The sequence below is a fragment of the Engystomops pustulosus genome, chromosome 6, assembly GCF_040894005.1.
Source record: "Engystomops pustulosus chromosome 6, aEngPut4.maternal, whole genome shotgun sequence".
NCBI lineage: Eukaryota > Metazoa > Chordata > Amphibia > Anura > Leptodactylidae > Engystomops > Engystomops pustulosus.
Window position 1 is genome coordinate 57141990 of NC_092416.1, and position 15299 is coordinate 57157288.

The window sequence follows — 15299 nt, forward strand, 5'->3', positions numbered from 1 at the left end:
AAGGAAAATATACTGTTTATACTAATTTTGTCTCTTCTCTTACTAAGTCTCTGGGGCATATTTACTAAGGTCCATGTGCCAGTTTTCTGGAGGACTTTGCATGTTGTTTTCAGTGCACACTGCTTGCACTGGTATTTAAAGAGAACCTGTTGGGCAAATTAACCCCCAAAAGCTAAATATATTTTCATAAACTGCCACTAGAAAGCATTGTCCCTCTACATGCCTGTAAACTTAAGCAATCAGGTACTAAAGCTGTATGCAAGTGACCTGTGAGATGTCCAATGAGTCATTATCATATTCAGCTGTCCAGCTTATTCATGAGTGGGAGGCACAGCCACACCCCCAGTGCTTGACTGACAGCCTGTATGATGATATGACGGCTCCTCTATGTGCTTCCTGGTGCTGGCGCCCCTGCAGCCTGTGTATGAGCTACTCCTAAACACATGACTGATAGCCTGTGTAATGATGTGACACTCCAGGAGCTGGCTCCTCTCTATACTTCCTGGTGTGTGTTTTTACGGCTTGTCATCTGCGCTACAGATGACACCTCCCCTTTGGGCCAGTATGATCACGGAGATACCAAATTTGTATTGTTTTTATTTATGTTTTAATACATTGGAAAAAGTCTTCATGTTGCCATATCCTGAATCCAATGATATCTTCATACTTATGTCTACAGACCTGTGTAAGGTGTCAGTTTTTAAGGTACAAGATTAAGTGGCAATTCAGACATTTGGATTCTTTGGCCAATTTTCGCTTATGGCGTTCACCTCCGGCAGACTATTGCAGAAGCAGCTAAATGGCAGGACATAGAGGGGGGAACATATTAGGGCTTACCAGGGTTCACCCCTAGGATAGGGCGACCTTGGGACTGCCCTTGTTAGGGCAGGAGCTAATCTATTGGGTATAGGGAGAGACAGCGATAGGGACTTCTAGGTGCAGTGCTGTCATCTGTTCCTGACCTGGGGTCCACCTCTGTTCACTCCTGACCCTGCTCCTGCATCTACATACGACTCAGCCACTGGTAAGACCGTTTCATACTTTCCCTGTTTGGTTCCAGCTCTAATAATTAGAATGGATAAGTGGATTGGATGGCCAGTGTTTATGGCAAGTACTGTTTAATTTGCCGATTTTTGGTCCTTAAGTTTGGCTCCTGCATCTACATACGACTCAGCCACTGGTAAGACCGTTTCATACTTTCCCTGTTTGGTTCCAGCTCTAATAATTAGAATGGATAAGTGGATTGGATGGCCAGTGTTTATGGCAAGTACTGTTTAATTTGCCGATTTTTGGTCCTTAAGTTTGGTTTTTAGGACACGTTTTTTATTGAGGTTAATAAAAGTTAGGTTTTAAATAATTTTGATTTCACCCTGTGATTTGTAGTACTTTTTGGGGGACATTTTTTGTATGGCCGCAACAAAACTTTCTCTAGGACTTAAATCCATGAAATTTCCATTTCATCCAAAGTTTGGAAACATTAGATACAGTGTAATGATAATAGCCAATTCAGAGGGAAACTCTAAAACTCTGCTGTTTCCCTGGCCGTAGTTGGATAATCAGTTTTACCATGTGTAATCAGTTCATAAATCTTCCAGTATTTCCAGTAATTTGACATGTCCCTAATGTATACTGCAATAGCAGATGTTCCCAAGATCAACATAATTTCAGGTGGTAGCTTTCTTTTGTCTACAGCCATCAAACAACCATATTGACAATTTTCCTATCAAGTGAGCCATGGGTAAGCACAGTGGGACACATTTACTAAAAATCTTGCGCCAGTTTTCTGTCGGACTTTGCACTTTTATGTGAAAAAATGTTGGCACAGAAATGGGGGTTCGGATGCACAGTCGGAATATGCAAGGTCCAACAGGAGTGTGTTGCATGTTTTATGTTAAAGGTGCACCAAAAATAGTTGGTGCACTCTATCGGGACAGTGCAGGGGGGAGCAGATTCATGAAGAACGGGTGCCAAAAATCATCAATCTGGAGTCTACTGCGCACTACACAGGCAAACTGCACATAGTACAGTCTGCACTGTTTTCAGTAAATTTGCCCAATATTTGCTGTATATTAGGGACTGTCACACTGTAGTCCCTCTGTAGTGTTACTTGTTTCTGGTGTAAATCTATTTTAGGCTACAGTCTAAATATACTCAAAGACATGTGGTCTAAATATGAAAAGTTAGCAGCTTGACTTAGGAGCATTCAACAGGAGGAAGATAGTTTCATTGGTAAGAGCTAGCCATAATGGTGGATTAAGTGTCCCATGGGCCTGGCTTTTCATATGACTAGGGCCCCCTCAGCATCCAAACCAGCATGTGCCTGGATGTTAGGACTTAATTACTACTCTTTATCCTCTATATACTCTAAATCTGTAATCATGTACTGTTCATAAAAGCAATTTAATGATGAACTTTAATTGTGCTCTTATAACCATCTATTTAGAGAATCCAATCACATTCCCTACCTGCATGAAAACCTCCCCCTGACTCCCATACAGACCAGATCTCCCAGACAGTTTAGGAGATGTGGATGCTGCCCCTGGCCTGGCCTCTGTGCTCTGTAGCTGAACTCCCCCTTATACTTTAAATACTTGTGTATAAGCAAAGGCTTCTAATTTTACCACAAAAAAATGGGTAAAGTTATGGACTGGAGTATAAGCCCTAGGGGTGAAAATTCAGCCGCTACTCTAGTAAAATGTCCACTGTAAGAGCCCCCCTTTACATAAATGTTCTCCACCAGAGTCCTCTTTTACAGAAATGGTCACCAGCAGCAGGACCCTCTTGGAAATCTTGAAAAAAATATCTATACATACCTTCTTCTTCTTCTCCCTGGCCCTGCGGCTCGTTCTCTCCTTGTGGCTCTGACTTCTCGTCTTCCTGCCCACGTGGCGCATACACTATGACATCTTGCTGCCAAGACACCATCACCTCATAGTGATGCGCCCGCTGCTGGAAGAGGAGAAGACAGAGCGCAGGGCCAGAGAGAAGAAGTTGGGAAATAAATAAATATAGATTTTTTTTTAGACTCATGGTGGATCTTCATATAGGGCTCGTGTCTTGCCCTGAGCGCCTGACCAAACCGCCTATATAAGGATCGGCCATTGGCTAGCCATCTTATTCTACAAAAACTACAATTTCCGTTGTGCACTAACATCTAGTATTTAGCTTCAGTTTGACATATTTTACATTGCCTCATTTGAAGCATCGTATAGCATGTTGCCCAAAAAATATTGTGGTTCATAGTGTTGACCAAATAATGCACCAATACACCCTCCTATACAACGTAAACATGGAAAAAATAATACACCAAAATACTCATCATACGATACTAGTAGCAAAGTACTGTTCCACTATAAAAATAAACTGATGTACATTAAAAAAGTGTTAGGTTTAATTACTAATAAATACCATCTGTGATGGTTACGCGCTCCCCACAGATTCTCACAGAGTGACCTCTTTTGCACAAGGACAGGTTTCCTTGTTGAATGGACCCGCTATCTTTCTTAGATCTGAAATAATAGTAGTAATACACACTGCCACATAGCAGTTATCTAAACTTTGTTTTCACCTTGCAGACAGGAGAGGTAGTGTGTACATAAAACAAAACCTTGATGCCACCCTCAGTTTTTCATCTTCAAAGACGGCTTTGTGTACTCCTTAGAAAGCGCCATCTCTCAGTTATTTGTCTTCAGAGAAAATGTCCCTGTGTGATTGACAAGACGGTGTAGAACAGACACAACATCCTCCAGACATCAGCTCCTACCAGTCTACGAGCTCCAGGTTTCCTCTTTCCCTTTTCTATTAGTTAAAGGTTTCATTTTGAGCCTCAGCAGTTTAGAAATAGTGGATTGCTATGTGTTTTATGGTCTGGATTGTCATCATTAAGGTAGACATGAGCCCGAGGGCACATATACTAAAGGTCAGAACTATAGAAAGGAGGGGGCATTTTATATTTATTATACATATATTTATAATTATATATATATATATATATATATATATATATATATATATATATATATATATATAACGTAGAAAAATATATATATATAAAAGTGATAAAAAAGAAAAAAAGAGAAAAGACAGCAACCTGTATAGCTTCTGAACACTGGATTAGGTGGTGCACGCAGCCCAAGATCCTGGTGTGTAAGAGTCTTCACAAAATAAGAAAAGGCCACAGCATCCGATGTAATGAAGAAGGCAACAAGTCTTTATAGATAGATAGATAGATAGATAGATAGATACATAGATGAAAAATGAGAAATAAAATGAAGAAAAGGCAGCATTTCAAAGGCTTGACAAAAGTTTGAGAGGCTGAAACATAGCCATTTAAATAAATCCCCCATTTTGACTTCAGTTTTTTGGAGTGATGACTTTTCTTCAATTCTGTTTATTGCATGAAGTTTGCTACACTTTATTGGCTAGCACCCGTCTCTTTAGAAGTACAGGCAGTCCCCAGGTTATATACAAGATAGGTTCTGTAGGTTTGTTCTTAAGTTGAGTTTGTATGTAAGTCGGAGCTGTATACTTTATTATTGTAACCCCAGTCAAAATTTTTTTGGTCTCTTTGACAATTGGATTTTAAAAATGTTAGATTGTCATAAGAACCAGGATGAACAATAAATCTTAATTACAGGCCACATTGATAACTGTTAAAGCTGTTTATTGTAGCCTAAGACTAAAGTACAGTAAATTACCAAAATCCAGAGGTCTGTTTGTAACTAGGGGTTGTCTGTAAGTCAGGTGTTCTTAAATAGGGGACCGCCTGTATATGGGGCTTATTTACTAAGGGTCCGCAGACAGCAGTTTCGTTGGGTTTTCCGGCGTTTTTGGGATTTGCGCCAGTGTGACAGGTATTTAAATGGGGATTGTGTCGTACACAATGGGATTTTGGTGCAGCGGCGCTGGCTTTCATGCATCAGACATCGGGCGGTGGGCCGTTGGATGATCCGGCTGATTCGGACTGAGCGCGGGATTTCAATTTCAAATTGTGTTGCCACATTAAGCACTTACATACACCAGGAAGAAGAAGGTGAACTCTGGCGGACCTGAGCGGTACAGCCACGGTTTCGGGCGCACAATCTTAGTGAATGGCGGCACAGTGCATTCCGGTCAGGGAACACGTCAGGACACGTAAGTAAATGTGCCCCTATATGTTTATTATTTAAAGTGGGTATTTTTTACTTTAAAATAATGTACATTAGCTTTTTGTAAAAGTATCTATCTATCTCTTGATAAATATTGCTAACTCTTCTAAAACACTCTTGATGCTTGTGGAGGCAGATTGCTTTGCCATTCGATGTGTAATAGGGGCTTATGTTCTCTTCCAGACACATCTTAAACATGACACGACTGGCATGTTTCACTCCTTTGTCACAGAAAAGGAAACAAAGATTACTTAGTGTCTGTACGCTGTCTATCTATATTTTTTCAATTAGATATATATGGCAGAGCCCTTCTATAATTGAAGGGCAGAAAATCATGGGCCAGATGTATCACTTATTTTTTGTTGTTTTTGCAACTTTTTATATTGCAGCAGTAATTTTGCACCTGTTTTCCGCATAAACACCAAACTAGCCGCACATCAAAATTAACCATGTTTTCCTCATTTATCCAATAAGTTCAGATTTTTTACTGCGCCTACTAATGATTCATCATTAGTAACTTTTTCTTTTAGGCACAATTTAGAACTGAACTCTTATGCAGAGCAGTGTATCCCCTGTTTACTACAGCAGGAGAGCTCAGTCAGTGTTTACATGTGCAGCCTTCTATTTACAAATAATCTGCAAAAGCAGCAGCTCAAAGTAGGATAGAAATGAAGTGTGTGGGGGAGAGACAGTACAGAGTAGTGTCCCCGTGTAGCAGGATGACCACACTAGTGTCTGAGGAGGAATACTGTCCAGAATTATAGGAAGGCAGCAGAAGACTTGGACACACCTGGGCTGTGTTGTTATTTTCCTGCTGCGATGTGCGAGAGAAGCAGAGAGGAGCTTGTAGGAGTATAACATGTGAGTGCCTAAAGTAAAGTGCAGTTGTAAAATCATCCTGAGGCTCACAAGTGACTATTAAGAGGCATGAACTCAACTCATCACATATGGTTGTAGCTTGTGTTAATTCAGGCGCCTCATTTAAGTACAAAAGCGGAACTAGTGAGCCACAACTGTGATGCATTTGGCCCCGTATGTATGGCGGTAACAGATTACATGAGGATGACATGAGAGTGGAGTTATTTGTTCTATGTTGCTTTTCCTGAGATGAACAAGCAAAATATGTTTGCCAAAACAATAGTTTCTTGTTCCCAAAAGCAAGTGAATGAGGTCTTACCACATCTGCGTTCAGGTGTAGCGCCACATGGATGCAGCCTTAGTATATCTTTTGAACAGAGGTCCCATTGGAGTATTGTAAATGATCCTGGACTATACAGAAGACTCAAACAAATTGTGCTGTTAGTTACCAGACTGTTAGAGCACCAGCCTATGGTGAACTACAAAATTCTGATACATGAGTTACTCAAAGAACCTGTTGAACCTGTTAGTATTGTAACAACTATGTAGTATACCTTTAAGGGAAGTTGTAACCAATAAGCTATATGTGAATCATACTTGCCAACATTTTGTAACCTCTATTTAGTGGCCAGTGAAATTACACTGACTAGCTTGTACTCCAATAAAGCTTTCCCCCCTTTATGTCAACTTTGTCCCTTTTATAGTGGGTACATGTTCCATTACCAAGCTTTCCCCCCTGAATTTGGCCAAAAATGATGCAGAAACTGTGTGTTGTCCACCTAAAATGCAAGAACACTTTTGGGGAATTTGATATCTCTTTCTGGGAGCCCAGAGGTTATCTTCTTCCAGGAGCCTCATTGGAAAGTTGCTATGAAAATTAGATAGATATAGGATAGATAGATTATCTTTGTATCAATTCATCAGTCTATTCTTTAAATATTAATTAGAAGAACATCATGTTTGTACTGAAGCATTCATGTGAAAACACATCCTGCCTGTTATTTAAGGATCAGTAACTTGCCTCCTTTCCTTTGCACGTTTAATAACACATTCTGTAGCGCATAAGATCTCAATTTAACACAGTGTTAATTTCCACATCAAGGGTAATTTCGATATTCCCTTGATCCATTTCTATATCCATTTTAATATGAAAAAGTGGCTATTTTGGTGGCATTAAACACGGCTATTTAAGTTAACTACAACATCTAATAAAACACCAGCTTGGTAATGAGAAGCGGCAATGAAAAGAGAAAGCATTCCCATTCCCAGCATAGCAGCCATTTAATATCAACTATTACATTGTAAACTTTGATTATAACTTTTGCTCGTTATATATAATGGTTTGAATGGCAGTGAAAAGAGAACATGTGCTCCGTGGTGCTGAGAACAATGCATGGATAGGTGTCACACAGGTAGATTTACTTCTCTCATACTTATTCAGTCCTCAAACACTTGAGCAGAATGTAGAACTAGAAGGGACATTTATCCAGAGCAACCTGGTTCGGGATGAATATGTCATGTCCTACCGGGGTCAGTAAGCCTGGACTATGTAAAGACACTTATGGGACTGGAGGAAAATGAATATGTAAAATGTAGAGATCTAAGAAAGAGGCTCCAGTGTCTACTTTAGTCAAAATTTTAGGAGAAGAGGCAGGGATGATCTTTAAATGGTCAGGAATTCTCTATTGATGGACAATCCTCAGGATATAGCATCAATATTTGAGATAATCCAATCTATTTAATGATTTGTAGATTCAATAGAAATCTGCAATTTTCCAGACATCAAATCAATGATGAATCTTTTCTGCTTTGCATTGAATGAATCTTTTACTGCTATTTTTCATCCCACAGATTAGGGATGGATGATCCTGCATTATTTACAAATCTCTACTGAGGACCAAACACCCGAATCCTTCTTCAATTAGATGTTTAGCTCCTTATAAACACAAGAAACCTGAGCTAGAAACAGTTGGCTCCATGTTTCAACAAGCGTAGCATGAAGGTGAAAGGGAGCCACAGCGGAAATCCCAGCCCCCAGTGGCTACAGGGTCAACTGCTTCATCCTCTCAAGTGCCTGATATGAGTAAGATCTGGGTGCTGATAATTTCTGGCTAACCACCCAAAGTATAATCCTTTTTTTATTGTTGCCTACTATTACTATACCTATCCTTTCCATGGTCTAAATGCTTTTTACTTGCCTTCTCTGTCATACACTGTAACTTACTATTATTGACCATGTCCTCGCAAAATGACCCTGATTGCCTACTGCGTTGGCTTTTAGGGTTTTTTTTTTTGTATTTTTTGGATCTTTATTTTAGTGCACTTTTCTTTTTTTATATTATTCCGTTTATATTATTTATATTATTTTTTTATATTATTCAGTTTTTGTGTTGCAAAGAAAACAGAAAATCATGGAAATAAATATGGAAAAATGGAAATTTACCTGATGAACAAAACCAAATTGGAAAAGAACATTTCCTTTGAATAATTTACTTTGAATTAGGTCTTTCATTTAGGCTAGAAAGCTTTATCGAGCAGGCTTAATTAATTTATATGGAACGGAATCGTAAAAATGCGATGAAAGCATAAAATAAAAATATAAGCACAGTTAAATTCAGTGTTCAAAAATATAGTTATCATTTACAACATGGCCATATGGGGCCAGTTGTATCTCTCGTTATTTCTGTTGTTATTGCGCCTTTTCATAGTGTTGCAGTGTTTTGTACCAGTTTTGCAACTAAATACCAAACTAGCCATGCAGGAAAAATAGCCATGTTTTACTTATTTATCCTACCCATTCAGATGTTTTGCTGTTCCTATTAATCATTCATCATTAGCAACTTTTCATTCAGGTGCAAAAGCAAGCAGAAAAACACTCCACAAACGTACAATACCTTCAGATTTATCATTAGCTTTCTTCTAAATGATAAAACAAAAAAATTTGCAGATTCTTGCTCAGAGACTTTTTTGCCCACTTTTTTGTGACTTTTCCACATTTGCACTACAACTTGTGTTACACTGTCCTTTAATGGATTTGTTGGATTCATCTAACATGCTTTATTTGGAGACATCAAAAGTTGTGCAAATTTTCACTAATGGACAAAAGTGCTGATTGCAATTATTTTTTCCCCCCAGTAGAGTAAAAACAAAAAAACTGCCATTAAACTGTCTTTCAGCTGCAATATGCAGACAATGGGGCACATTTACTTAGCTACCCGGTGTAGTTCACCGAAAGTGCATTGTCCGAAGATAATGCACTGTGCCGCGATTCTCTAAGATTGTGCGCCCGATATCCTGCTTGAATCTCTTTCCCGGCTCAGGTCCGATGGAGTTCACCATCATTTTAGTGGTGAATGTAGGTACTTGCGACACAATTTGAAATTTAAAACCTGCGCTCAATCCGAATCAGTCGGATCGCCCGGTGCCATGCCCTCCAATTTGTGTTGTATGGAAGCCAGCGCAGCTGCGTCAATAAAGGATAGCATGTGCCAAAATCCCAGCATGGACACTAGTTAAATACCTGTGCAAGCCTTGTAATCCCAGAAAAAGGCGCACAGTCTGACGAAAGTGAGCAGCGCGACCCTTAGTAAATGAGCCCCAATATAACCAAAAGCATTATATGAAGAAATTTATCAGACAACCGTCTGTGAGACTTTTTTCCCAAATATTTGCGACTTTTTTTGAAAAGAAACGTTGCATCCTCCACACCAGGGAGCAATGTTAGATTATCAGGTACAGGTGCAATTTAACACTAGGAGAATCAACCTAAGACTAAGAAACTAGACAAAAGGAACTAGAAAACTAGAAAGGGAAAAGATAAATCTCCCCCCAGATGTTTAGTTTATATGTGACAGGAGGTGACAGTTACCTTTTAATGGATTTATACAACTTGTATTAAAATCATTGGCCTCTGTATACATCTTTACATGATCTGATATGATCTTAGTAGTGATGGCAGATAGGAGACTATTACAAGAAGAAAGGGACAAAACTATTGGGAACCAGAAGTTAGAATTAGAGATTTCTAATACATAATAATAATGATAATAATAATAATAATAATAATAATAATAATAATAATAATAATAATAATAATAATAATCCCTTTTACATGATTGGAGCAATACCTGGGATTATAGTAATGTTTAGGAATAATAATCTTTGGGATCTTCTGTTTAATGATGGATTTTTTTTTTTTTATTGAAAACTTTTACACTAATTCTTGAAGGGCACACCAATATTATAGAAAAACAAGCACTTTAAATATATTTTATTTTTCCCATGAAAGTTATACAATGACACATCGATGTCTGAATGAACTGGAATTTTAATTATAGTGTAATTTAATTAATAGCTGATTTCATAAACAACACAATCTTTCCTCTTGATTTTCAGGAATTAGTATTTAGAATTGTGTTCATGCGTGACTTGTCCGTACCCTTCAACGGAAAACAAGCACAAGCTGTGAGGTGCGGGATGTCAAAGTCACACAAAATATGTAATAATAGGGTAAAACTAAAATTTTCTGCCTGAATATCTTCCCAGAAACTACCTTCCACTCCTGTAATAGGGGCACAGTTTTGGATTCTTCGACTTGAAAATGTTAAGACACGTGAGGCTCCTATTATGGAATAGAGACTTAGGAGGTAAAGTTTTGGCCTCCTGATGTATTCAGTGGGATGGCTATGTTGATATAAAACTTTGGATAGAAGGGGCGATTGCTGGATGCAACTCCCTATGTAGTAAAGGTTTTCTTTTATTCGGAAGGGAATTTATGCCAGGCCCTTCCTCATGAAAGTTTGCAGGGTTTAGTAGCTCACTCCACTACCAGCTGTGCCTCTTTCACACCTCCTTGGCACGGATAATAGGGGATAATAATTGCAATGCTAGCTGGATCGCAAGGTATTACGATTACTCCTGTACTTGTATGCCAGAAACCTGCCGTACAAGTGCTGATAAATCTCCCCTTAAAATATGTTTGTGAATTCTGCATGAAAGGAAATCTGCCATTAAATACCAGGGGAATTACTGATAGACCCAGGTACTATGGCTGTGGTAATCTTCTTATATTTGCTATCCATGGCCTCCTTCCTTGCACACACAGTCCTTCCGTTCATGTTTCGAGGCTGTCGCTGGAAAACATTGAATTTCAACTTTCAGATTGGGTTCAGGACTGAATGTTGGCTAGACCACTCCAGGACCTAACTTTTCTTATAAGAAACCCCTATAAGGCCCCTTTCACACTTGCATTTTTCACGTGCGTTTTCTGCGCGTACTTGCATTGCACTCTGACCGATTGTAAGCAATGGGTCTTTTCAGACTTGCATTTATTTTTCCCGCACACACGCGTGTTTTTTTTAACGCGCGTTTAAATCTCGACTTTCTCTACTTTTGCAAGTCACGCGCGTGAAAAACGCACCATACAAGTCTATGGAGATGCATCAAAAACGCATTGCACTCTGAGACACTTGCAAGTGCAATGCGTTTTTCACGCAACAATTGCCATAGAAAAGATAGAGCTCAGTCCTGAGTCCATTTCACGCGGATTATCTGCGCGTGAAAAACGCATTGAAATTGCATTGAAATTGCCATGAAAACGCGCGTGAAAAACTGAGACACTGAACAAACTCTGACTGAAAACTGATTGCACTCTGATGCAAAATGTGCATTTTTCACTGACCAAACCCTGATCGCACCCTGATCAAACTCTGACGTTATCTGCAACGCAAGTGTGGAAGGGGCCTAAGAAAGACTCTGCTATCATTACCTGTTAAAACTTGTTTCCTGCATCAAAGACACCTGTCCACACACTTAATTAATAACACTCCAACTTCTCCACCATGGCAAAGACCAAAGAGCTTTCTAAGGAGCACTGCGCTCAGCAATCTCCGTCAGCTCTATAGAGATTAATGGAGCAGAACGGTCATGTGTAGCCGTCTGCTCCATTAATTTGATGGAGCGATGAGAGTCCAACGACCCCTAGTTTTCATGATCTGTGGGGGTCTCGTGGATAGGGCCTAACTTTTGTTTGTGGGAAAACCCATTTAAAGAAAATCTAACAGTACTGAAAGTCCAGAATTCATTTGTAGGTGATCATACATTGTGATTTTTGGAATTTTTTTAGATTCTGTCTCTCACAGTTGAAATGTACCTACAATAAAAATTAAAAGACCTCTCCATTCTTTGTATGTAGGAAAAGATGCAAAATCAGCCTAGGATCAAATACTTATTTCCCCTACTTGTATGTTGTCCTTTTTGGAGAAGAAAAATGTAAGCATTCAAGCTATTTTTTTTCCTTGCCCTCGGCAGCCTCTAATAAAGGGTAGTGGTGGGGAAAAGGCTTTAACCAGATTAGACAAATGGAGACCATGTGATTAATTCATGTCTAGGTCTGTGTATCATTATAAATATAGAAAATAAAGTAGAGAAAAAAATTATACCAAAGAACAAGCATACATACCTCACACCAGATTTCATAATTTAAATTATTAACAAAGTTTCAAATAAGTATTTTGGTTTATAATACAGACTCATAGAAATACATACTCATAAACTAAAGTGTAATGCTGAAACACATTTACAATTATCACTGTGATAATTCTCATAGTTGTTTCTTTATAATATTTGCAATAACCGTTTGTATATTTTGATAGATCGGGGCTTTTGGGAAGTGGCAATATATTATTTTATTTGTTTACTTATTTTTATAATAACACTGATTGCGATTGTTAATGGTGAGTGTTTGCTGCAAAATGCAGCAAACATCCAGCTTGTATGGAGAGGGCTCAGCCCATGAGCCCTCTCCATGCTCCTTAACAGATATGTCACAAGTCATTAAAGGGAACCTGTCACCAGAGGACTATTTTTCACAGAGGACAGATTCCCATAGACACTGTAAAGTATATAGCAGGCATGTCTTTATAAAACTTCTGTGAAATGGTTTGAGAAATAATGGAAAGGAAATTTTACCTTGAACCCCGCCCGAATCTTCAGCCCAGTTCCAGCGGGTTGGGGGGTTGGTTGGGGCATTTCAAATCCTATTGTGCGCCTGCTCGAATATCCCTTCACTTGTTGCTCCTCAGTGGAAGAGAAACTTGCGGTTGTGCAGTGAGCCTTCTACCTCCGTCATGTGCAGACAGAATGTTCAAATGTATTACTGATACATAAATAATTTTTAATGACTATTTAATTACAATAATGTGTGTACATCTATGTATAGAATGGAAGATTAGTCAAGTATCTGACATGTATCTGTCTATCTTTAAGAAACACAGACGTTACAGAAATCTAGACAGCAAGAATATTGTGCCTTATTTTCTTTTCTCCGACAGTACTTTAACCCTGTTCATTAAATTGCAGATTTGGAAGGATATGATCTCGTGGTGTGAACAATTTTTCACTGTAATTTTAGAATTACAGTATTTTACTATCTCACTTTGGATGCATACTATCCTTTTCTGTTGTCATGGGAAATCATAGTTTTTAGATGCAATTTTTATGGCTTGGTAAGAGATACAAATAGGAAAACCTATAAAAAAAAATATTACTGTCCTATACCACAATTATTCTCAGTGATTGTTCTGGTATCGATGCACAGGAGGTTTTAGTATTAACAGGGTGTGTATGCTAAAATGTGATTTTCATGAATAAAAAGTTTAGTCATATAAATTTAAACAGAGACTGGGCAGTTTAAACACATATGGACAGTTGCCCAAGACTTCCTTAATCACCCACTGTGCAACAACTTACCCTAACCTACAAGTGAGGTGCCAGAGTTACCCATGCTCCTGCAGTACCCTGTGCAAGTACAAAGACCTAAGGTGGCGCCAGAGCCCAGCAGATTAATGAGAATACCCGCTTTTCCTTACCGCCCCCTTTCCTTACCACCCTGGCTTTATGGGTAGTCAAATTACTTGCTCCAGATATTACCGCCTCTCTCGATTCTACAATACTCTTAAATAGTGTTGAGCTGATCAGACCCAGAACTTATTAAAATTCCCCGATTGCCAGCACCGATCGCCAGTGTTATTGGCTTGGGACAGGGATTGCTATCTCAACGAAGACCCAGACAGCTTTTTAAAATCTGAGTTCAGCAGAACCAGATTTTCATCGGATCCACTCATCACTACTCTCCAACACATCTAAACAGATGTTTCCTGCAATAATAAGCATATCTCTGAGCTGAAGCTGAATTATATGAGCCTTGTGGATAATGGATGAAGGGTTGTACAAAATCTACAGCTATTTGGCAAGGTTGATGACCTCCAAAACTGTTCTCACAATGTCAACGGTGTCCTGTAAGTTATAGGGCCAGCTGGTTCAATTGTGTGCAATGGAGAAGACACATTTGCTGGGAACACTGGGTCTGTTGAAAGTGTATCATGCACACAGGATGTGACTTCCATGGTCCTCCAAATCAATTACTGCTTTAGTAAGTCTAGACCTATCGTTTTGGATGTTTTAGATCTGGCTCTGGCTCCCTTGGCAACTGAGATGTAGATAAAATTACGAAATTTTTCCTGCTTCATCCAAGATGAGACTTTTTGGGTAATTTTAAAATGGTGGTTGGGAAGATTATAGTGGTCATAGTCGGGCAGTCCTAAAAGACAGGATCATATCATGTGAGACTTTGTTGAAAGTGAAGACTCTTAAACCCTGTCATACAGTTATTAGGCAATTGAGAGAATCATTTTCAGGAGCTCCTGCATTGTTAATGCTTGATGTTTGACAGTGATGTTTGAATTGGATGTTGATGGAGCCCATTTCAGTCACAAAATTTGTGTTGCATGAAGAATAGTGCAGATGCAACACAAAAGGATCGTGTGTGAAATGTGAATTTTAAAAGTCCAACAGAAAACTGGCGCAAGGTCGTTAATAAATGTGCCCCATAGTATTTTATCTGCAGGCAGCATGTTATGAAGCAGGAAAAGCTTCACATCATTTACAGTTGAGGAGAAACTGCCCAAATAGCACAAAGTATAACATCTACTGCAAATATCTTTTCCAGGATGGGACAAGGAAACAATGCCTCTTTTTGCTACCTTTTACGGCAGCCTCCTTAACATCAAGTTTAATGACATGAACTGTAGACAGCACTATTTCAACATGGTTGCCTCTCTTCAGTACACTGTATGGAACTGTTTTAGATTAGTGAGAGTCAGGAAGTTGGAGTTCTCCTTACAAAGGCTATGCCAATTAAGGTCATCTTGTAAGCTTATTGCCATTGATTCTCCACTAGGGGATTCTGTGATATATGAAAATATATTTTCCTCCAGTGGATCTTCAATAGCTATA